Source organism: Lepisma saccharinum, chromosome 13 (assembly GCF_977018435.1).
Source record: "Lepisma saccharinum chromosome 13, izLepSacc3.1, whole genome shotgun sequence".
In the NCBI taxonomy this organism is placed as follows: domain Eukaryota; kingdom Metazoa; phylum Arthropoda; class Insecta; order Zygentoma; family Lepismatidae; genus Lepisma; species Lepisma saccharinum.
In genome coordinates, this window is record NC_139241.1 from 55,459,242 (window position 1) to 55,483,195 (window position 23,954).

Below are 23,954 nucleotides of genomic sequence, written 5' to 3' on the forward strand. Positions count from 1 at the left end.
CACGAATAGTTATGTCATCCAGTTTAAAATAAAATCAAGAGCAAGTATAGGCAAGACATCAGCGTTGCCAGAAGTAGTAACGTTTGAAATTCTCCCTGGGGTTGCTGGTAACCCCTGTTAGCGTTCCAGGGTTAATGTCTTGGATAAGTGCTATGGGACAGGGAGATAACCACAATTAAATTAATATCGTAGATAAAGTACTATGGAGACAGGGAGAAAACAGAATTAAATTAGTATTTTGGATAAGTGAAATGAAGACAGGGTCTTTAAAGCAAAACCCCCACAATTAACGTCTTTGTAAAAAGACAATACACAAGAGCAAATAGAACGTCACGTGATAGCCTGTAAAATGACCTCGCCTTGGCCAGAAAGGTAAGAACTGAAGCTTACTAACCTGGAAAACAAGGGGCCTTTTCACCGAGGAAAACGCAGAAGAAGAAAAAAAAGCGTAACAGTTGAAGAATTAAGGAAGCTGGAGAGTGACACATATTCCCCGGGACAATGTGAGTCCATAAGTGGAGGTTTAACGAGCCGGTCTTCTCGCTGCGTAACGCATGTGTTCAAGAGAGCTTGCACGCATGAATGACCACGCACAAGAGGTAAGAGGTCGTGAAATATCCACCCTCACTTTCTCTCTCTCTCTTCTGTCTGCTGCGCCAACAGGAAGTCTTGCATTTACCTTGCAACTTCCACTCTTGTTCGCGATGGACCGTTAGTTGCTTGTGCTGTTCTTGTGTCCAACGGGAAGAAAGCGCTGTCATACCATTTAGGTAAGGTGTGTGTCTTGTTTCTTAGCTTGCGTCATTTTGCCTCATCTGTAGTCTAATAGAGACGATGAGGATGGATTCTGATTGGATGAAATTGATGATAGCCATCACAGGCCGAGACTCGAACCCGGATAGTTCGGGGGAAAGGTAATGAACCGACCACACAACGCGAGCTTCGTAATGCGAAGGTCCTGGAATCGATCACCGGCGGGGCCACATGGGACAGTGGTTCAGATTTCAGATCCCACTTTAATTTATGGGTCCAGTTTCGATTAGCTTGTATAAGTAAAGGGTGGATTTGAATCAATTCTTGGCATAAAGTTGACTCAAAACAACCTTTGTAAATGATTCTGAGCACGAAACTGACATTCATATAAGGCTGAGCCGATACCGATGTCGATATATCGGCATCGGAAAGTATCGCTTGGAATTAGTTAATGTCTTGGATAAGTGCTATGCGACAGGGAGATAACCACAATTAAATTAATGTCCTTGATAAAGTGCTATGGAGAGAGAAACTCATAATTAAATGAATGTCACAAAGACAGTGCTATGGGGACAGGGAGAAACCCACAATTAGTTAATGTCTTGGATAAGTGATATGGGACAGGGAGATAACCACAATTAAATTAATATCGTAGACAAAGTACTATGGAGACAGGGAGAAAACAGAATGAAATTAGTATTTTGGATAAGTGAAATGAAGACAGGAGGGTCTTTAAATCAAAACCCCCACAATTAATGTCTTTCTGCCGATACTTTTCCTTCATATTGGTTTTACACGGACACTTTCGCGGAACCTAATTATGCTGAAAGATGTGCAAAATTCAAAGTTCCTTTATATTTTGCACCAGTTTTGTGTGAAAAACTCAATTTAATAATCAAACGTAATTCTTGAGTATTTTAAAACAGAAGTGTTGTAAATTGATGCGTAGAGTGGAACACTTCACGCAAATATTAATGGTTGTTTTGAGCAACTACAGTAAAACCTCGTTAATCCGGATTGATGGGGGTGGGGGGTAAGTTGACTGGTTTAACGAAAATCCGGATTAACTGAAATAACCTAAAAGAACAGTAGAAAGTGCATTAAAACTCCGTTTATAGCAACAAAACACGTTTATTATGGTGTATTTAAAGGGCATAGGCCTAAATACACTATACAATACAGTCCCACACAGCACACAAATGTCCAAAAGATATCCATTGGATGTCGTTTGGATATTTGTATCGGAAGTTCTGGATATCCAATAGATATCCAGAAATATCCAATAGACATCCATTGGATATCCCCTGGATATCCATTTGTCCGCATACGTGTAAAGCAATACGGCAATGCAGTACGTACACACGCGATATCCATATTATGATGATGTGCCCGAAGGATTTAAAACCTTGCATTCTGCTTTTTTTTTTTTTTTTTTTGCCTTTTGCCTGTCCGGATTAACGAGGTTTTACTGTATTTGAATTTTCAAGTATTGGGTGGGTATCGACTCAGATGGGAGAGAAAGAAATACAGAAAGAGAGAATGAATAAAGACATAGAAAATTGGAGGGAAACACAGAAGAAGAAATGATCAAGAAGATAGGATGTACACACGAACGATGTGATACTAACACTGGGAAACTATTATCAAGAACATAGAAGTAAAGAAATAGACAAAGTAGTTACAGATACAATGGAGGAAGAACGGAGAAGAAGACAATTTTATCTCCCTGAACATGCCCATGAAAAGTGGCAGAAAAGCAACTTGAATTAAAGTGAAAATGTTTCGTAGTTATTTGAAATCTAGAACGAATGGAGATTTCTATTTAGATAATAATGCAAACATATGAGTTAATTAGTATTTTTATTTCATAATCGCTTCAAAATTTTCCTTTCATTACAATTCTTAACCTTCGTGAAAGATCTGCCTTTCAAGAAATTCTAAATTGCTTTCAGATATCTATAAGCCTATGCATCTTTACATATCTATACGCTTAAAGATATATACAGATAAGAAATTCGCATAGGAAGCAGGTTTTCTTGATGAATGTAGTACATTTAGCTGAAACATTGTAGACAAACTAACTTTTGTTCAAATAACAAGTAGAGAACTTTCAGTTTTGTAAGTAACATCATTAGGTATACATGGACGCCCGCAGGATTTTTTCAGGGAGGGGCAAGGAAGGTATTTTTTCCCAAGGGGGCAAACAAGGCACATTTTCCACAATAATAGTGTTGTTCCCTGAAAAAACATTGCTTAAATTTTATTTTATCCTGTTCGTGCAATTATTAACACATATTGTGGCTGAAATGAATTATATGTGTGAAATAATAATTTTTGGTTGACTTCCATTTTCCAGGGGGGAGTACACGGCCCTTCTTGCCCCCCCCCCCTTACGGGCGCCCATGGGTATGGATAAAACTGCAATTATTTTATTAAAATGACCTGGTGCGCTGTTGCGTTAATAGAAAAGTTTATAGACAAGGACAGGGAAATATTTATTATCATTATAATGAGTTGTCCTGCCATAATTTTTGTTTTTCAACTTTATATCAACAGCATAAACCAAATGAACAAATGTCCCTTTTTTTCCTAAATGGACTACTAAAATGACACTGTCACTTATTTTATGCTAAAACATTTACTAACTTACTAGTTTCTAAGCAGCCACCCCTAAATTTTCAAGCTGGCCACGCGCGTGTACCAAGGATCCTTGTTTGAGTCCTGATCATGCCTCGTCAATAGCAGGAAGAAAATATAGTGCATCAAGCGTGCCGAATTTCACACGAGACGTATGAAAATGTCACGATCCAACAGAACCTTGTAGAGACCAGTAGCGTGACATTGCCACAAAACCTTTTCACCTGAAACTTTACGTAACGCTTGTTTACACGAGATACAATCCCGCGGGACATATATTACCCTAATTCTTTCATATCTACGACAATTAAGTCACGCTCCCCTGAACCCACCTTGCAGACCCAGTAACCGCGACGAAATCTCTTTTACCATGGCAGAGAACGAAAGTTGATCAAGACATGGAAGGAGGTACGGTGGGTTGAACAATGCGGGCATTCTTTTGGGGAAAGAAAAGAATTGTTGGAACGAGAGAGGAAAGGGATGGTCTTCCATTTCCTAGTTGGTAGTTGCGACGACAGCTGGTACTGCAGTGTCTGGAATTGCAAGACAGAAATATTTCTGCACGGGGATGTGAACGCACGACACTTGCTGGATTTTGAGAGGTGTTCGAGAACAAAGGATGTTAGCAAATCGTTCTCAGCTCTGCAGCGGCAACTCGCAACTTCGTCACTGTCTTCTGCGACAACGTAGCAGGCAAGTCGGTGAGTATATAACGCCGACTGAGGGGACTTAACTCTTAATTTTGTCAAATGTGCAGGAGAGAGGAAATGGTGTATTCTTAGGAATATACCTGACTCTGCTGTGCGAAATAAGCTTTTTTTGGGGGGGAGGGTGCCCACTAAGTGGCGTATTTGTGGTTTCATTTTTGGAGATATGCAAACTTATATATATATGTTAACAGTCAGTAAACTAACCCAGATAAAACTTATCACATACACACGTAAATTAGAAACAGTATATTTACATTCTAAGAAAATTAGAAACAATATATTTACATTCTAAGAAAATTAGAAACAGTACATTTATATTCTAAGAAAATTAGAAACAGTATATTTACATTCTAAGAAAATTAGAAACAGTGTATTTACATCCTAAGAAAATTAGAAACAGTATATTTACATTCTAAGAAAAATAGAAACCGTATACTTACATTGTAAGAAAATTAGAAACATATTTACATTCTAAGAAAACCCAACATCATTCACAAAAAGAGCTATCGAACAAGTAACACCGACAACTTGACCAAATTTCTGTGGCCATGTTCAAACTTAATGGAGGCACATAGTGGTTCGGATCCCACTTTAAACTGTAGGTCCAGTCCCGATTAGCCTTACTGTGCATAAAGTGGACTTAAAACATCAAATCAACCAACCAACCAAGTTCAAACTTAACCTACCTACAAGTTTCTTGTGATCACTTTAATACATGTACAATAAAAGCACTGTGCCATGAAAACTTAAGTGAAAACAGCCTGTTGTTCAGTTGCAGAATGTTGTTCTTCTTTAATCCACAAGGCTGCATGCTTTTTCGGCAGGGAAATCTTTGATGACTAAGCCATCTTTTTAATTGTGTTTGTCACACAGTTAAGAAATTGTACACTACACACTTTCAATTTCATTTTGTTTGAGGGGAGGCAACCCTGGCAGGGATAAAAAATAATTTTCTTTTCCTGGATAATTTCTTGTAGGGGGCATCACCGGCGTTCCCCTCCTTAAATTCACACCCTGCCTGACTCTTAAAAAGATTGATTCATTGAATTGTTGTTTTACGTCTACTTTATGTACAGTAAGGCTAATCGGGATTGGACCTACAGTTTATAGTGGGATCCAAACCACTACGTACCTCCACCGGGTATCGAACCCGGGACCCCTTGATTACATGGCGACGACGCCATCGAGGAGACTCGCTCTTGAAAAGAGTCAGTGAATTCTAGATACATGACTCCACCTTACTCCTAAGGGTCAGAGTCAGAGTTAATAGCAGTTTATTTAACAAAACTGAAAAACGCATTTTTTTTTTGGAGTCATATTCCTTTGGTTTTATACGGCCATAAGCTTGTGCTGCAATGAACGATGCCTTTTGGAGACCCGACCTTCGTTGCGGAGTGCACACAAATAACTAAATGCATCATACCCATTGATGCACCAGAACGCGTCGATTGATGCACTAAAGTGTGTTCTATGGCATCTGAAAAGAATCAGATTCACATTTGATGCATTTTAATGCATTTTTGTATGTCGTAAAAGAAACACGAAAGTGCATCATCACCTGATGCAAGCGAGGATCTCTTTCAGTCGAGATGCATTATAATGTATCTTTTGATGAGTTTTGATGCACCGTCCTGCATCTTTTTCAAGGATGCACTTGAACGTTTAGTCTGAGCTACAGTGGATCATCGAGAAAGATGCAGGCCGGTGCACCAACACGCATGAAGGTGCATCAAAATGCATCAAATGATGCATTATATTGCATCTCTACTGAAAGAAATCCTCACTTGCATCACATGATGCACTTTTGGTGTTTCTTTTACGACATACAAAAATGCACTAAAATGCATCAAATGTGAATCTGATTCTTCGCAGATGCCGTAAAACACACTTTAGTGCATCAATCGACGGGTTTTGCATCAATCGCTATGATGCATTTAGTTTTCTGTGTGTTGTTAGCACAGCGCGCTACGACGCCAGGGGTCCCGAGTTCGAATCCCGGCGTATGCATGGGTGTTCTTTGTGAGTATCGCTTCATCAATTTCATCATATTATTACTCATCGTTGAGAAGAGACAAACTTTACAGGAATGTGACGCAAAGTATGAAAAATAAGTAAATCAAAATAATTTGTTGCGATGAGCTACGATAAGATATGTAGGAAAGAAGGATAAAAATAGACAATTATCTGCGATTGTAACAAGTAATTTGTGATGCAGTTTCCCTGGACGAACGAATTGAGTACGCACCTGGTATATTATCTTGAAACGGCGAGTAAATGCGACAGGAGTGTGGTGCTGATCCCATCACCTCCAATGCGTCATCGTGGTACAGTGAAATGCACAGAAGGCCTCCCCGATGGCGTAGGGGTAACGTCATCGCCCAAAAACAAGTGATTCCAGATTCGATACCCGGCGGAGGCACATAGTGGCTCGGATCTCACTTTTAAACTGTAGGTCCAGTTTCGTATAGCCAGCCTGTGCATAAAGTAGACTTAAAACAAATTTCAAACTCAGAAATAATTCTAAACTCAAAAACGCCATGCACAGAATTTAGTTTAACCTTCTTTCTTATTTCTTACTGTGCGACGAAAGCAAATAGCCACTGTGCTGACGACACCAAAATTCTAATGTCAATAAATACATTTTTCATGTATCGTCGCGGTTGACGAAAGAATAGAGTAACGACATTAAATATCTTCATTAAGCCTTGTTTCCATGATAACCAAAAACTAAATATGCTGACCAAGGCAGAATTTATTTTATTATAAAACATAAACTAAATGTTACGTTTCAACCCTCTAGCATGGTTTTCTTCAGCCACTGTACCAAATACAAAATGAAATGAGGTACAAAACAAGAAGATTATATATATATATATATATATATATATATATATATATGTATATATATATATATATATATATATATATATATATATATATATATATATATATATATATATATATATATATATATATATAGGGAGCGTAAGTTGATGAAATGTCATATTTTTTCTGACATCTCGGACACGATTCCCATTAGATACACATAATATTACACTTCGTCTAGAACCCAAAAAAGGTAATTTTCAAGTGCATTTGTTTGCATTTTTTGCCAATTTTCAGATTTCCCCGATTTTCGGTATTTTTCAGTCATTTTTCGCAATATTCGGTGTATTGTTTCGTCATATTTTGTCACTTCTTTCATTTTGGTAATATTCTTGATTCAGTGTATACGACTCTTTCATTAAATTGTTTTAAAATTATTCGGTTGTTTCCATTGGAAATCCTCGTTACATATTTTAATTGTATGTGCATATGGCATCATTTGGTGCCTTTTTTTAAAAGCAAGATTACATTTTGTTTAATTTTCTCTTCATTTCAATTTTTAACCTGACACAAAATTTATGATCATTTTTTGCATTTCTTATGTCATTTTTTCCCATTTTTTAGGACATTCTATAGGTCATATACCTAATTTTTTTAGGTCATCGCCCCCCTCCAGACACAAGATTATTAGAAAGTTGTTGATCTGGAACATTCCTTTCCAGGCGTTCCAGCAGGTGGCCTTCTCCTGTCAACCTGACAGGCGATTTAGATAAACATTTCCTTTTATCTTGAACGTGGTTGGATTCCTTATCTCAAGCTCTCTTTCCATTCTTTCTTCATTCCTCTTCCTTCTTTTCTCCTCCTTCGCTCTTGTCCTTTCCACTCTTTCTAACACCTTCTTCCATTCTTTGTTTATCTTCAGTCCCCCATTCCAGTTCAGTGTGTCTTCTTCCCTTTCTTCTCTATTTCCTTGGCCTCCTTCCATTTTCTCACTAGTACTCTCTTCTCCCTTCCTATCTGCTTAGCCTCATCCCACTATATGTCATGTTCTTCAGAGTCTGAAGAAGACCTTGCTAGAAGGTTGAAACGTAACATTTGGTTTATGTTTTAAAATAAAATAAATTCTGCCTTGGTCAGCATATTTAGTTTTTGGTTAAATAACTAAATACGAAAACAGTTTCGTATGTGTCGAAAGTGCAGATCAACGATTTATATTGCTGTGGGGTTTTTAATACACACAGCTCTGAAATTGTAAAAAGCTGTGTGTAGATTTTTTTTGTAAATGCTCTTTCCAAGGCTGCTTCTTGCTCTATAGCCGAGAATTTTAGGCTTAGTTTTTCCCAGCGGTTTTTTAAAAATTAGATCGAGATGATAGTGTTTAAGTTGAGAATCAGCAGACGGATGTTTTTAGGTACTCCTGCGTGATAAACAGCGGGAGCGAGTTAACGTTATGATAAATCGTGCGCTCTCGTAGCACGCAAATACCTTAAAAGTGCATTTCTTGTAATAGAGGAAAAGGCAATCTCGAGCGTTTTAAATACAGTTGAACTATAGGCTATATATACATATGTAGTAACTCAATACAGTAAAACCTCGTTAATCCTGACCCAGATAAGCCATACTTCGCTTAATCCGGACAGGATTGGATTGGATTGGATTGATTTGGTGTTTTAAGTCCACTTTATGCACAGTAAGGCTAATTGGGACTGCACCTACAGTTTAAAGTGGGATCCGAACCACTTGTGCCTCTACCGGGTATCGAACCCGGGACCCCGTGATTACAAGGCGATGACACTACCACTGCGCCATCGGGGAGGGCCCCATTAGTCAGGATTAACGAGGTTTCACTGTACTTTTAATTCTTCATTTGACCTTTGAATCTTCATGTACAGGTTACATATTATGGGCTCAACATGTGGGACTTTATATCACTGATACAACCACTTGGCCAGTCTGATGTAAGATGCCTTATTGGTAAACGCAATGCAGGTCTACCAATTAACTTCTGCATGCAACAGAATAACTAAGGAACCCCACCCTTAAACGCCCTTTCCCTTCGGATAAATATCGTCAATGATTGTATGTTAACTGACGATGCAGAAAATTACTCCTCCCACCCAACTTTGCAATGATGGATGTTCATCGTGGCAGGGGAAAGCGGTAATTGATATAGCAAGAGGCTGTCCAGCAAAGGATGTCGAGGGTTTTGTGTTACCGGGAAGCCAGCAGCGTAACTTGGGGCCACGTGAACATCTACAGTACCGTTCCCAAATATGTAAATTTTAATAAACCTAGAAATTTTGGAGGGTGAGTGCCCCCCTATCCTCGTCAAGGTACTCCTATACAGGGTGCTAGTGCCCCTATGAATCATTTAGAAGGAAGTTTCAATCCCCGATTATCCACATCTTCAAAACGGAAAGAAAACAATTGTTTCGTCATACTGGCGTAGACCGGGAAGAGCTGATGGGGCTACAGCCCCTTCCGAAATTTTGAGAGAATCAAAATTTTCAAATGAAAACCGTAAAGAACTCGGGAAAGCCAAAGTTGTAAAAGAAACTTCCCTTAAAATGACCCAAATTTTCATTTTTGCATTTGAATAACTTTTAAAACGAAGAATAAAAATTGTATTATGTGTCTCCGTAAGAACACAGCCTATGCCCGTGGTTCCCAATGTCCAATATTTTCACTAAAATGACACTTACTTGTTTTCTACACATAGGTTTAGTACTTTTTACGTATGAAATGTTCCTGAATTTCAAATACAGTAAAACCTCGTTAATCCGAACTATTGGGGGGGGGTAGTTGACCGGTTTAACGAAAGTCCGGATTAACTGAAATAACCTAAAATAACAGTAGAAAGTGCATTAAAACTCCGTTTATAGCAACAAAACACGTTTATTATGGTGTAGGGCCATAGGTCTAAATGCACTATACAGTACAGTACAAAGTCTGCGGGAAACAGAATTTCATCAGTGGTTGATTGCCTTTTCTTTGGGAAGTTCTCTTGTTGACTTCTAGCCGCATTTAAAACCTTGCATTCTGTTTGTTTGTTTTTTTGCCTTTTGCCTGTCCGGATTAAGCGAAGTCCGGCTTATCGGGGTACGCATTAACGAGGTTTTACTGTATGTGATTAGTTTTTAACTTAAGGCAAAGAACTTAACTACACTAACTGGGCGTTACAAGTGTTAGATAGGCCTGCATTCTAACTTGGGCGTCGCGGAAAAAAGTTGAATCACTGAGGGAGCCGTGAATCAACAAAGTTTGGGAAACCCTGGCCTATGCAATATCCACCTTTAAAATTCCACCATCCTCTGAGAAGAAATCCTGCGTACGCCAATGATAAACAAACATAAATATTTCCCGTGGTGCATCAGCCCGCGAGGGACTTGTCCTCCTTAAAGACCCTTTGTAATCTCAAGATGATATTCCCTCATCGCAAGGAAACTTAGAAGCCGTTACAGCAGTTACAACACAATCCTACTTAGCCGATATGAACACAATATGAACTTGAAAGAAACTTCTTTTTTTTTTTTTTGACAGAAGGTTTGAATCACGTAATCAAGATCCACACCTTTATTTAAGCGTTGGCGCTTGGAGTCATAAACTAAGGTCCAACTTGATTAATTGATTGATTTGATTTACTTTACTTCGCTTTTCTTGCACTTTTGGCTAATTGCAAAGTTGAGGAAGAAAGGACAATCACAAACACACATGAACGAGGATTATATTGGCTGTAGGTTCAGACACCAAAGCCTCGTTAGTCTGCAAAATGCAGTGCAGGGCGTACTGCGTGGAAGTGTGGTTGACAATTGGGTGTTTGCCCCCCCTAACCGCCGCCACTGAATACTAGTAAATGGAAGGACAGAGAGGTCTAATTGTTCCAACTTTCGGCCTGCAGGGTTCGAACCGGTGACTTTCGCATAACAACACGATTACCATTCACGGTTCGCAAACGCGCAGAAGAAGAAAATGCAATTTTCCTATTCGTTGATTCTGGAGGAAGGAAAGTGAAAGATTGTCTTTCCCATTCGCGAATCGCACAGTTTCTTCAGCAGCTACGTTTTCCTCGTCATTTTTCGTGCCATGTGAACCTTTTCGTGAATACGATTTCGTTTTCTTTACAGAAGGTAATAAGTGAGTCCCCATTCCATTGTTCTTTCTCGCTGTGCATTGTGGGAAGACGGATGCGAGTATGACAATGTGTAACGTTATGTTAATGGGCCCTAACTGAAGTTACATCATCGCATAAAATCAGAAAGCAAGCTTTGAACACGTGATATTTCCCAAGGTCGCGTAACGAATCTTAATTATTCGGATTAATGGCTCGTTAGGTGTGTTCAGTCACCAGCTAAATGAAGCATCTCCAACTATTCTCTGTCCTCTGTAAGAATGAAGTCAATGTGAACAAATGCCTGTAGTTTGTGAGAATCCTATTGGCTTTTCCAATGGCAGCTGTGCAGGAATATTGCCCGTATGAATATATTGCCTGTGATAAAGCCATACCTCTGAAAGTGGCTGGTACACTGAAGATGTAGGAGCTTGTGTAATGAGCTGTACAGCTATGACCAATATATTTATGGGCAAGGCAACACCAGAAGCTTCTGAGCATGCGCTGTGGAAATCCTTTTAAGGTTAGGAGGAACAATTTCGCACCAGGCATGCATTTATTTAAATATCGTCGGAATTCGCACTGCTACTAAAGAAAATCCAGCATAATTTGAGAGTATGAATTTCTCCCCATGTTGCAAGTGGAAGCGGTTTTTAAAGTTGATTATTAAGCTAGATACGATGTTTGAAAAATGTGATGAATACGTACTTACAGAATCCCATGTATTCCTTATGGAGAGACAACTTCAAATTGAAGTTACGGCTAAACAAATGGGAGTTTCGACTATTTCTAGCGCAAATATCATCTTCAATGGATCGTACAGCCATCCTGGCAGTGTTGCCAAACCTGATGTGCATAAAAGAGCTACATTTCACGAAGAGCTAAGATGACTTTCAAGGATCTAGATTAACGAAGGCTGCATAAAGTGTATCCTAGGGTAATTTAGGTGTCAGAGGGGTGGGGGCGCTGCTATTGCCGTTATCTTTAAAGTGATGAAAATGTATTCTTAGTTTTCACCGCCTAGATTTGGAGGCATTACCCATCTCAATAATTTTATGATGTTCATATGAAATCGAAAATAAAGGATTCCCGGATAATAATATTGACATCTTCACCTTAAGCCACAGTTCTATATACCGCGTGAGGCACCTAAAAGTACCACCTGAAATAGCGAAGAAACCAGAAACAGTAGCGATGTGAGGTTTGCGGGAAACAATAATATCAAATGGGGCTCGTAAATCGGAGGTATGGGGTGGGTCGAAAAATATCGACAAATGGGGCATCTGGAGCAAAGTCATATTTCTGTAAATGGAACGATATACAATAACATGCATAATATAAAAGAGCACACGCAGAGAAACACAACGCCGTTGGTCTCATGCATCTGCTGCACATAGGAACGAAGATATGGCCATGCGAAAATATGTAAACAAACTAACAAGTGGCCCACTTGACCGTCAGTACCCCGGCATGTACAAGTATGAGATGTGGAGAGCCATTGGACAAGATGAAGACAGAACTTATTAAAGGAAGAAAAAATACAGTAGACATCGTCAGCACCATGTATTTGACAGTGTTACAGCATAATGAAAATGACCATGACAGTATGTCGAAGAACCACTGCGTAAGAAGCGTACAGGCCGCAGTAATGCGGTGTTGCATATCCTCTGTTGGCACATCCCGGTAGACAATGTCCTTCAGCTTTCCCCACAGGAAAAAGTGTAACGGTGGCAAATCTGGGGAACGAGCCGGCCATTTGACAGGCCCTCCACGTCCAATCCAACGATTTGGAAATGTATTTTCCACACATGCTGTAGCGCGTCTTGCACTGTGAGCTGGGCACCCGTCATGTTGGTACCACATGTCCCTCCTTGTCTGAAGTGGTATGTCCTCCAATAGTACAGGCAGTTCATGTTGTAAAAACTGTATGTATCGGTCAGCATTCAGTGTCCCTTGTATAAAAAAAGGGCCAATGAGATGTTCACCCACTATACCACACCACACGTTCACACTCCATGGGCGCTGGCGTTCCACTTGGCGAAGCTAATGTGGATTTGTCACCGACCAATAGTGCATGTTCCTTAGGTTGACATTTCCATGATTGGTAAAATTTGCTTCGTCAGTGAAGACGATACGTGACAAATCGGGTGTGTCGTGTCGTAACAACCATGTGCAAAACCGAACACGGTCCACAAAATCATTCCCGTGAAGTTCCTGATGGAGGGAGATATGATATGGGTGAAACTTGTGTGTGTGCAGAATGCGCAATACACTTCGCTGACTCATCCCAGCATCCCTGGCAATTTCACGGGAGCTAACGTGCGGATTCACAGCAACAGCGGCGAGAACATTTGTTGCACCTGTCTTACCTGTAGTTGGCTTGTTCCGCACACGTGCTCGTGGTGTTACACTTCCGGTGTCTCTTAATTTAATAAATAACTTACCAAACAGACGTCGAGATGGCTGTCGTCTGTCCGGATATCTCTCTGCGTACACACGGTAGGCTTCTGAGGCATTCTTTCGGCATTCCCCATAAATCAGGATCATGTCCGCTTTTTCTATGTTTGTGAACACCATAATCTTCGCTCTTACCACTACGACTGCTTGCTATGAACTAACACGATCTCGTGGACCTGCTATCAAAACTTGCTCTGCATAAAGGCAGTTCTGTCAGGCACCTGAGAAGTCTTACATGCCGTGGTACTGACGGTCAAGTGGGCCACTTGTTAATTTGTTTACATATTTTCACATGGCCATATCTTCGTTCCTATGTGCAGTAGGTGCATGAGACCAACGGCGTTGTGTTTCTCTGCGTGTGCTCTTTTATATTATGCATGTTATTGTATATCGTTCCATTAAAAAAAAATATGACTTTGCTCCAGATGCCCCATTTGTCGATATTTTTCGACCCACCCCATACCTCCGATTTACGAGCCCCATTTGATATTATTGTTTCCCGCAAACCTCACATCGCTACTGTTTCTGGTTTCTTCGCTATTTCAGGTGGTACTTTTAGGTGCCTCACGCGGTATAAAAATACCTGGGGAGGAAAGAGGGGAGTGGGTGACGCAGCCTATATATGAATATCACGTCACGTACAAAATGTACACTCATGGCAATGGTTGGTCTTTATGGGCCGGAGCCAGTGGTGGCATCATGATGGGGTAGAGGGCGGGTGCCACAGTTCACAGTAACGAGTGCACGAAAGAGCCAGATCTGGCTCCAAAAGAGCGTAGTTGGCAACAGTGATCGACAGCTGTCCCAGCGAGAAAGACCTAGGGGAAATTGTCCCTCCTCGCCTTAATACACTACTCTCTATCTATAGTGAGAGGGAGAGAGAGATACTCGACAAGGCTTCTGGCCGCCACGCAGAGTACTCGGGTCCCATTACAAGCATGAATTTGCTCTGGGGTTTAACCAGCCTCTAAAGAATGTGTACCTGTGGGCAACTCTGAAGTGTAAAGGAGTCCGAAAGGTGGTGCTGATCACAACATTCCACAAATGAATGAGATTTTTTTTTATGTGGCCCTACACCCACATTTCATTCTACCTGTATATCTTCATGGCATGTTGCAACGAGCAGGAGCAGCATTACCTTCATACAGGGTGACGCATATTGTATCTACCAATTTCAAATGCCAACGGAAAGACAGCGAGTGCTGTAGTAAATTTATATGGTTATGAAATAAAAATGTGCACATGGGTATTAAATATACAGGGTGGCTCAAAAAGTCACTTAGCACCCTCGGTACAAGGCCACTGCAGCTCGCAACATGGAAATGGTGATGCCCAATCGTTATCACGCCAAGGGGGAACCACATTGACGCCACCCGCACGGTCGGCGGCCATCTAGATGTCCGCCATCTTGAATTCAACTTCAGAATTTTAAATGGGAAGGCGGTGATATGATATATCAAATCAAGCTAGAATTTCACGAGAAATGCAATGGTGGAGGTTTCTTCGACGTATCTTTAACCAGTAAAAAGTTATGACTGAATTCTTGTACCAATTTGCTCTTTTTCGAGGTGTTATAAAAATGCCTTAAAATTTGTTAAGCAGATCGGTAATGCATCGAGATCAAAGTGATGTCTAGGGAGAGAAGTTCGCATGCCATTGCACACGATTTTAATTGGATAAATCCACAAAGAGCTGCGCATTATGAATGGTTGTCGCGAACAATCTACAATGTGACACTTACATTGAATTAAAAGTCCTTCACAGTGACAAGACTAATGTTTATGTTCATAAGGAAGTTCATAAACAGAATATGCGACCCTTGTCATCTGATAACTAACTTTGGACAGAAATTGCTTCACAACGTGTTCTGGTGTTCCTCCTTATTGAAAAAACTGTAAAAAGTACCTTCTTCCATGAGCAAGGATGAAAAAAAACTGGTTTTTTAACAAATCCAAGATGCCCTAAGCATTTAAGGTTCCGTTGATGGAAAATGGACTAACCAAATCGTGTTTCACACAGCACGCCACACCATTAACTTACCAGCACTAACCATTCAGCTTAGATCTGTCGAAAATGGGTTTATCAGATAAAAAGCATCGAATATTCTGTTTATGAACTTCCTTATGGACATAAACATTAGCCTTGTCACTGTGAAGGACTTTTCATTTAATGGAAGCTTCACATTGTAATTGTTCGCGACAACCATTCATAATGCGCAGCTCTTCATGGATGTATCCGATTAAAATCTTGTGCAATGGCATGCGAACCTCTCTCCCTAGACGTAACGTCACTTTGATCTCGATGCATTACCGATCTACTTAACGAATTTTAAGGCATTTTTCTATCACCTCGAAAAAGAGCAAATTGGTACAAGAATTCAGTCATAACTTTTTACTGGTTAAAGATACGTCGAAATAACCTTCACCATTGCATTTCTCGTGAAATTCTAGCCTGATTTGATATATCATATCAACCCCTTCCCATTTAAAATTCTGAAGTTGAATTCAAGATGGCGGACATCAAGATGGCCGCCGAGCGTGCGGGTGGCATCAATGTAGTTCCCCTTGGCCTGGCAACGATTGGTCATCACCATTTCCACGTTGCGCGCTGCAGTGGCCTTGTACCGAGGGTGTTAAGTGACTTTTTGAGCCAACCTGTAGTGTATAATATGGACAATACAGACATCAGTGCACCTTGGATATAATGACATCTAAATGCCCTCCTTCTGCTTGGATTCACTGTTCGAGGCGATGTTGGAAGGTTTCCATGACGCGCGTCTCAATATGTCCTGTGGAATAGCGAGTATTTCACGGTGACTGACGGTTCACAATGTCACCCTTGGCTCTCCACTGCCTAACCCACCTCAGAATGGTATGTGTCTCTGGCACAGGTGCATGGCGATCTTCATTGTTCTGCCGCAGTGCTCGTTGCCTGTTTGGATGAAGGCTTCCACCGCCGCAATCCGCCTCTGCACCTGCCAGTGTTGCTACAATATGAGGACACAATTTCCCTTTCCAAGAGACAAAATTTCCCTTTTCAAGGTACAAAATTTCCCATTTCAAGGGACAAAATTTCCCTTTTTGGACAAATTTTTCCCTTCACCTAAACAAATTCTAAGACAACAACAACAAAATAATAATAATAGTCTTGTTATAATTATTATTGGTTGTGCTGGGGGTATTATCGGTAGTAGTAGCAGCAGTAGTAGTAGTAGTAGTATTTCCGTTGGTCCATGTTCCTATGAATAAAAAATGTTAAACATATTTTTCACATACATATCAGCTTCATCGGTTCCAGACCAGATGTCCCAGGTTTGAATCCTGGTCATGAATCCATTTAATCGTTAATCCTCATCGTTACTATTTGAAGGTGCAGAAAAGCACCGTACAATAAACCTAACAGAAATATAAATAGATACAGGTTTGTATTCAAAGGACCAGATGTAAGAAGAAACAGAAAATAAGTGTCAATATGAGACTGGAACCTAACATAAAATGTAACAATGTAGAGTGAGATGTCTTAAAATTTCCCTGAAATCGTGGTATTTTTAATCGAAATTCCCTTTTGCCTAAAAATTCGGTCCCAATTTCCCTGCAAAAGGGAAATTTCCCTTCAGTGTGGCAACACTGCCTGGTATACTAATAACAGATCATATATTGCCTGACTCCCAACTCTCCACGGATGTAGGGATGTTGAACATGCGCACGTGCATTCTGGTAGGATTGCCAACTCAAATTGGTAGATACAATATGCGTCACAAAAAATCGTTAATCCTCTACCGAGTCAATACCGAGAAGAAAACAAGTTTCTTCATTAGATCCCATGTGTACCATCTCTAGTAGCAACATACATATCTGCTGTACATTAAATGCACAATCACTATCTTCTTCTTGTAGGTTGTGATTAAGACTCATCATCCTGAAGGTACGCTTACTCTAGAAGAACGAGAGAACCCACTGCAAAGAAATGTTTGAAAAGTTCCTATTGGTTTCCATCATCCTGTACGTCTACTGCTTTGAAGGACTATTAGCTTACGGTAAGTCATTCCGCTGATAGTAGTGTATGTGGCAAAATTCAGGTTATATAGGTGAATGGCTACTTCGGCAGCCAGACCTAACACCCTATGGCTACTCCGGCAGCCAGAACTAACACCCTTGATTTTTACTTGCACGGACATGGAAAAGCCATCGTGAACGCTAAGAAAAGTAATAGCCAGGACCATCCCAAAGAAAGGACCACAGGCACCATCACCCCCCACCACACTACAGACGTCTTACCCAACTGGGAGCGTCGAATTGAAGCATGCGTTCCAGCAGATGGTGTGCATATTGAACAACATACCTATGTGCATATGTTTATATGCACGTTGTTCCGTGAGCACGGGATGGGGGGAGGCGATTGCTCCCCTAATTATGGACGTCTGCAGATTTTTTCACGAGGCATATTGCCACCATTTTTGGGTTGTCCCCTCAAAAACACCCCTTAAGTTTGAAATTATCACGTTACTGCATCCCCATTATAATAATGTAAATTACTGCAACTGAAATCAAATTAGCCTATATGTGTGAAATATGTACTTTTAGGTTGACATATATTTGCCATGGGGGAGGTGTGGCCATCCTTACCCCACCCTCTCCCTTTCCGGACGTCCATGCCGCTATATACTTTCACCTAGAAATTTAGTGTAGAGATATCTTATTGCCGTTATTAAACGACATTATACTCTTAAAGAAAATGACGTGCTTTCAAGCTAATGAAAGATCTAAGCAACTACGGGGAAAGGGGGTGCATTATTTCCTGTGTAGTTGAACATTCCCGCTTCGTTCTCCGGCAAATTTCTTGTTATTAACTCTCTCACATTCTTTATTCGTGAGTTATGCTGCCTCTATGTTGCTGCATTTAATACGTCTAAAATTACATAAGGGAATTTTCAATCTGTCCGGGCACACACTTTATACGCACCCGTTTCGTACCCATCAATACAGTAAAACAGTACGAGATGGAATGAGGTTTTTCATCCCCGACTGATCTTTCATCAAGGTTTCCCTCCCTCCCTTAATTAGAGGGTCGGCGCACGCCTATGCGTTGTTTTCCAATGTAACATGACTTTTGCCCCACCCTGTACGTGTGGGTGTGTGTCGTAACAAAGGAACACGGATAAACGTATAAAAACAACAATGTATAAATGAGCAATAATAACACCATATAAATAAGCCAATAATCAAATCGGATATCATATTGTCCTGTATCATCGTGTCTGCATCGCCGATCAAACAAGGGACCCCTTGGTTACAAGGCGACAGCATTATCCACTAGTCTACCGGGGAGGTTCTTCATGAGTTCGTAAGCACATAAAAATTAATAAGGCACCTTTTCGCGAAAATTAATATATTTTGGCGTTATATGCGTTGAAGAAATCGAAGATCCTAGTTCTTCACTTGACATTCTCGTAACCCAATAGCGGATCTCCTCGATGGCCTTATCGCCTTGTAATCAAATGGCTCCGGGTTCGATACCCCACGGAGGCACAAAGTGGTTCCGATCATACTTTAAACTGCAGGTCCAATCCAAATTAGCCTATCTGTGCATAAAGATGGACTAAAAAACTCAAGTCAAGTCGTAAACCAGTAACCGCTGACAACAGGTTATGAAGCAACCTAGAACAATTGCACCTTGTGCTTGGCGATTAATTTTGGCTCTTTTTCTTTTACAAGCCGGCAGATATGCACAACAAGCTGCCCAAATGAATGAAACAATTCAGTTACCATTACACTATACACAGATCTTTTGTCGAGGGTTAAGAAGAAAATTTTTGACGAATGGAAATTATGGTGTAATAATTCATTAGAAAGTGTTCGTGAAAGCTATCAACCTTATGTTGATCACACTAGGAAAAAAAACTTGGTTTTATAATTGTAAAGGATCAAGGAATGCAATTGCTTTAAAAAATAGATTATGAAGTGGTCACGCGAGAACATATTATCATTTATTAAAATACACATTTAAAAATCTCCAAATTGTGACTGTGGTGATTTAAGAGTTGATGCTCATCATATTATTTTGGAGTGTCCAATTCACTGAGAGGAACGAAAGACTTGATACAAAACATTATCAAAAATTAATGTTCCTTTTCCCATTAATATAACTTCAATATTGTATGCACCAGATATTAGAATTGCATATATTTATTATACTTGCTTTTATAAGAAAAGCTGGTATTGTAATCTATTTTTGTTAATGAATGACTGAATGTAGTTATATAAAAAAATGTATTTAAGAGCGTTTTCGAAATTTGTGTGTAAAATTTGTATGATGCTGGGCATAAACAGCGACATGTAAGGCTTAAGTCCAATAAAATTTTGTTGAATTGAGTTGAGTCTTTTATCTTTTCAGACAAGCCTGGCATTTGCCCAATGAAGCTGGGATTCTACGGGAAGATGTGTCGCAGTGACGACACGTGTCCCGGAAGGAAAAAATGTTGTCCTGGAGAACTGAGAGGAATTCCTAGCTGCACAGACCCTTATGTTTTCGGCTTCAATGACCTGTTCGAGGGGTTTCGGGGATACGCTAGGTTCAATCCAGGTCCGAACTCATTATATTGAAGACAAAGAGTTGATATTGCCATGCCCCAGCTGCTCTTAATCATTTAGGGACTGTTAAGCATGTGTTTGTAAAGTTACTTCTTTAATGTAATTGAGCGACAACTACAGTTACTTCACCAGAAATGTAACTAAGTTACTTTTACAGTTATTTTTCTAGATATACTCGTATAATACAGTACAGGATGGGACAAAAGTCGCTTTCCTCAAAAGTGTATATTGCTAATTTTTTTTACAAAGGTTGTTCAAAATGGAGACCCTGTTTCGTTACACACAATTCACATCGCTTAGGCACTGGTTTACATATTTTGGAACATAGACGATCTTTATTGATATTCTCAAACGCCAGTTGGATCAACTGTTGCAAGTGATGCAGATCCTTTGGTTTTTGAGAATAAACGTCATCTTTCACGATTCGCCAAAGATGAATTTCAAGTGGACTAGTCTTTCCTCTTCTGACGATAAAAAATTAAAATTATTTTTTAATTTGAAAGTATGGAGGCAATATATTCATAGTAAACTCTATATTTGAAGTTTTTTTTTTGGTAGAAAATCTTATTTTTTGTTAATTACCGCTGAACTATAGAGGCCAAAGGATGTTTGTAAAGTCAGATTACTTTCCGAACTTTCCCAGTTGAGTTAGCGAGCCTACGAACAGCCTAGAGCGTGAGCAAAAGTGCAAGCGATTGGCGCTGCATTGAGATGACGTCAGCGACTCGCTTGCTGATTGGAGGCTGCGGTAGTTATGGCTCGTTCTCAACCTGTAAACGCAGAAAATAAATTAACGACGTAATCTGACTCTCAAGTTTCAGGTGTTTTGAAATAAATATATTTGGGGCCCACGAGTTGGCTATTTTGGAGTCAAATTGTATCTAAAAATTTTAATTTTCACCAACACGGTAACTCTTACAGGCGTGCAAGATATTGCAAAAATCTGACTGAGAAAACTTAAAAACTAACTATAAATATAACCTTTAATTTCGCTACTAGTTACTTGAAAAAGTAACCAAGCTACAGTTACTATTTTTAAAAAGTAACTAGTTACAGTTAACTTTACTCGAAAAAGTAAATATTACTTGTAAACTGCATTACAAGTCATTCGTTTACCAAGACTGATAATTTCATGTTGTCTGACATCTCCCTTGGAGTTGTGTCCAGCGTGTGCCACACCTCTTCATTGTAAAATATTATCTTTGCTTCTTAAGATTCGTGTACAAGTGATGAGGTCACTTGACAATGAGGTAGGAGACAGTTGAGGAGGGTACAGTTCCCGCCACTGAGTGGGTTGTTGTTGTCGAAAGCATGTTTAGTGCAAACATGGCGACTTTCCTTGCTGCTCCACAAGTACTTCGAAAGGGCAAGCAGAAAATATCAATGAACTATTGAAGCCCTTTCACCCTCCGAAATACCTAATCCCTATGTCTATGTTACCTTTCCTCCCCTCCGCTGCGAATATGGCTACAAAGCGTTCAAATTTCCCTCGGAAAAGGAAAGGCGAGCTCTGGTTGGCTGAGAACAAAGCACGTGCTGTCGCCAGCGCCTCTATCGGTGGATTGAAGCACTTACATGATGGCTGCCAAGGTCCTCCAGCAGGAGCTGTTTCAAGATAAAACTTTTAGTGGTATAGACAGTGCAGCAGAAAGATTCAAAACGATCTTCTTTTGTTGAGACAGATTGTATACGAACTCTTGCCTACCTTTTGAGTCGTTTGGTGACGTTCGAAGCAGTGATGTGCGTCTACGCGTAAACAACGATAGTCTACATTCTACACGTAGACTATTTTATACACGTAGATTAGGTAATCTATGTAAACAACATGGCGAAAGGTGAAAACTTAGCAAAGGGCGCCGTGGAATTAGAAGAAAATTATACTGCGGATCAGTTGCTGATGTGTGCGGAGAACTTTTCATACGCTCCCTTCCGAATTCGAACAATTTTTCACCTAGGAAGAAACCTAATATAGGAAATATTCTAGTGTTTTATGGGGAAAAGACCACTCTTGCCTCACGACTGCCATCTGTTGTTGTTTTTTGCATACTATTTATCTTCTTCCAGAGTTGATAATAGAAGAGAAGAGAAGTTTGTTGTAAATAGGATTCTTTTCATTTCGTTAGGAACCAATATAGTTGAAAATGTCACTTTTCTTTCATGAATCCCTTGAAAATTAATTTTAATGCACTTTAGATTGTCTACGTAGTCTATGTAAACTACAACCCAATGTAATCTACGCGTAGATTACGTGTAGACAACGCATGTAGACGTAAACTTATAGTCTACGGCACATCACTGGTTCGAAGTAGCCAATAAGGGATAAAACAGTTAGGCAAGACATTGAACTCAATTTACTTCAAGTAGGAGACCACTTCAGTCGAGCCCCTTTTCCTGAACCACACATTTTTAGCACTTGTACAAACATTAAGTTATAAACATGAATCAATAAACAAAATCTTGAAAATTGTAATCAAATAGATGAAATTATTTTCTCATGTTTGTGAAACAGTCACTTTATTTATGTACTTTATGAACGAGTTAAATGTATAATATATATATATATATATATATATATATATATATATAATACAACATATATTTTTGTATCTAGCAATTGAAGAGATTAATAAAGTAATGTTTCCAATAAAAATCTGTGTGGCTGGCAATATCTAGTGATTACCATGAAAATAAAAAGTTGTGCATGTGTATTTCTGTGAGGTTAGTAGTGTATTAAATGATTGGAAAGATAAATTAGGATTACCTCTCTGCATTTTTGTCGAGTCTCAACACTTTCGACTTCAGTAGTTCCAAAAAAGCTCACCCCGGCGGACATTTCCTGAACCGACAAACATTCCACGGCACTTAAATCACAGAAATACGTATTCTGTGCTTAAATCTTCCTGCTGCCCTCAAAATAGTATTGTTTATCTGTGGAACAATGTTGATAAGAGTCAAAATCGCTGATCTTTGTGGAGATTTTCCGCAGTCTATGAAAGTATGAGGCTTCTGTCTCAGATTAGGAACAATGGCATACCTGTTGCAAGCGGTCTCACTTCAATATCTAATATTCTACCATGACGACCATAGGCGTGCGCAGACCCTCTGATTAGGAGGGGGGAGCGAAGACAATGATGAAAGTTAAATTGGAGATAGGAAAACCCCATTCCAACTCACTGTTTTGCTGTATTGATGGGTATCGAACAGGGGCGTAGGCTATATGGTGTGTGTCCGGACCCGTCGAAAAGCACTGTATTAGAAGATTTCAAATTTCCGTGGCACCAATATTGTTTGCCCACTTCATTATTCCCCCTCTCTGTGGTTCAAACACTAATTTAATTGGGAACATATAAACCTTGTTTCTTACAGCACATTCAAAACAACTACACCCTAATTTATTCATTTCCAACAATTAGGGGGGGGACAGTTGCCCCCACACTTTTTTGGCACTTTTTACCTCCGGCACTATGGCCTCTTAATGCTAAGCGTTGGATACAAAGAAAAATAAACTGCCCTTGACCCTCCCCCCTCTTTTATCACCCAATCGCTGCTACTGGTTGCCAATGTTTGGCAATTTATTCTGCAAACACATAGAGGTAACACAGTGAAGGAATACAATGTGTGCGACTGTTAATGACAAGAAATTTGCTAGAGAACGAAGTGGAATAGTTCAATTTCATAGGCAATAATTCGCCTCTCTTTCCCTCGTAAGTTGCTTGGAACTTTTGTCGACTTTAAAATACTTTCTAAGTGAAAGTATTAAGGGGGAGCAACTGCCCCCTTGCCCCCTCCCCCCGTACGCACGTCTATGATGACGACATAGCTTTAACCTTTAGTATATGGACGGAAAAAGATCTTCCCAACTGAGGACGGACG

At 39.8% G+C, this 23,954-nt stretch overlaps 1 long non-coding RNA gene across 3 annotated transcripts; it reads left to right on the forward strand.

Annotated features, from left to right (window-relative positions):
- The first annotated feature begins 662 nt into the window (after positions 1-662).
- Positions 663-22,619, forward strand: LOC145997306 (uncharacterized). Of its 3 annotated transcripts, none has more exons than XR_014442883.1 (3): positions 663-770; positions 17,388-17,527; positions 19,885-22,619. It is a non-coding gene; the product is annotated as an uncharacterized LOC145997306 (long non-coding RNA). The 3 variants fall into 3 exon arrangements; XR_014442884.1 differs by having other exon boundaries at positions 675-775; XR_014442882.1 differs by lacking the exon at positions 663-770 and adding an exon at positions 3,795-4,091.
- The last annotated feature ends 1,335 nt before the right edge of the window (positions 22,620-23,954 follow it).